The sequence below is a fragment of the Microtus ochrogaster genome, unplaced genomic scaffold (genome assembly GCF_000317375.1).
Source record: "Microtus ochrogaster isolate Prairie Vole_2 unplaced genomic scaffold, MicOch1.0 UNK11, whole genome shotgun sequence".
NCBI classification, from domain to species: domain Eukaryota; kingdom Metazoa; phylum Chordata; class Mammalia; order Rodentia; family Cricetidae; genus Microtus; species Microtus ochrogaster.
Genome location: NW_004949109.1, coordinates 8,314,618 through 8,316,375, shown reverse-complemented (window position 1 = coordinate 8,316,375; position 1,758 = coordinate 8,314,618).

The following is a 1,758-nucleotide window of genomic DNA, read 5'->3' as shown; positions in this document are numbered from 1 at the left end:
ACAGAAAACTTCCGTGGCAGGGACTCCCAGGAAAGACGTGATTGAAGACGATTACTGAAGCGAAATCATTTCTGTGATCCTGAGGGTGAGCCTTACAACAGTGATTGGTCTCTAATGCTGTCAGTGTTTAGAGAATGAAACACTTCTGTTCTTAGATGCTGGCGAGGGCTGGTCCTACCTAGAAAATCGACATGCTGTGATTTGACAGATAGAGAGAGACTTGGCTTGCTCCTCAAGACTTCCTCAGGTCATTTCATCTGTTTGTAGGGACTGAGAGTACAGTGTGGCAGGTTAGTACACTGTCTCTAGGAGACCTCTGAGAAAATAAAGATACATACACCGGGAGCAGCAACATGCCCAGAAATGACATTCACTCCTTGCCCCTCTCCAGAGCAGCTCAGGGCAGGGACTGAACTGGGCTGAAAAGGGTGTGGTGAGGTAGGAATCGGAAAGAAGGGAGACTAGGTAAAAGTTGACTGGTCTGGGGTAGGGTGCTGCAAGCAGGAGTCACTGAGTATCCAGAAAAGTAAAGAAGACCCGAAGAGTCCACGCCATCTTGAGAGGACAACCACGCTGCCCTTTTGCCCAGGCCTTACCAACCACTGGGCTTCTGGCTCACTCCAGCACAGTTCACCAGGCAGGTTTAGCCTCCGGGGGGGGGGGGGCATAATACCTACCCAAAATCACTCCGTGCTCCTTGGCACACTCCACTTTTCTTAATTGCTTCCAATTTCCCTTTCTCAGGTTTGCTGTTCTGGGAAAGAAGGTTCTAAATTAACGCTCTACACAGTCCCCCCCCCCCCTTACTTGTTGGTTTGCAAAATTAATGATCCTCATGGCAGAGCAAATTAATCTTTGATGCTTGGTTGACGCTAAAGACAAAGCTCACTGGGGCCCTCTTAATACAGCGAGTCAGTGTTCTTTCCCCTACTCCTTTCCATGTCTGCTACACTCACGAAGGAGACAATGTATCTCGTCTCGGAAGTCCATCTCCGAATCTCTCTCGTTGCCAGTTCGTGGAGGGGCTGTGCATGCTGCTCAGAGGCAGGCGAGGCTACACGGGGGAAGTCACCGGATGTATGGTCACAGAGTTTCACTTACACTTTCTGCATCCACTGAGAACACGTATTGTTCCATTGAGAGAACATGTAATACTTGCTTCAATTTTAGGGAGAACACGACAGCTTCTTCGGGCTCGCACTCATCTCCGCGGGCATGAGAAGCTCTTGCACTGCCTGGCTGTTTCTAGCCAGAAGCGTCTGCTGCTACATTGAACTGCTCAGTTCCTTTCAGCTGAAAAATTAAAGCTACACGCTTGTCAAAAGGTCACTTTTTGAGAGGGCACCCATCAACCATCACCCGACTCCGCGCAGGGTTGCGGCTGGAGGCACCGCACACCGCCTCCTTCCAGGTCTGGGAAGGTTTGGGAGGGTCTGGCTCAGCCCGCTTCAGGATCTCGCCCGAGCCCCCGCGCTCTGAGCGGAGCTAGTGGCCCTTCGTTGGTCGGGTGTGAGCCATACTCTCGGGGTGGGCCTTTGGGAGAAAACCCAGACCCCGCCAAGTCCACCTCCGAGCCAGGGGTGTGAGAGGGGGAGCGGGCGCAGGTTCCAGGACGCCCGCGTCTCCTTTGTGCCAGAGCGGCTCTCGGCCCGTTCCCGCTCGTCTCGCACAGACCGCGGCGGACGCGCGCCCGGCCAGGGCGACCCTAAGGGACTCGGCCGCTGGGCCCTCTGGCGGCAGCACCTGGCGGCGGGGCCA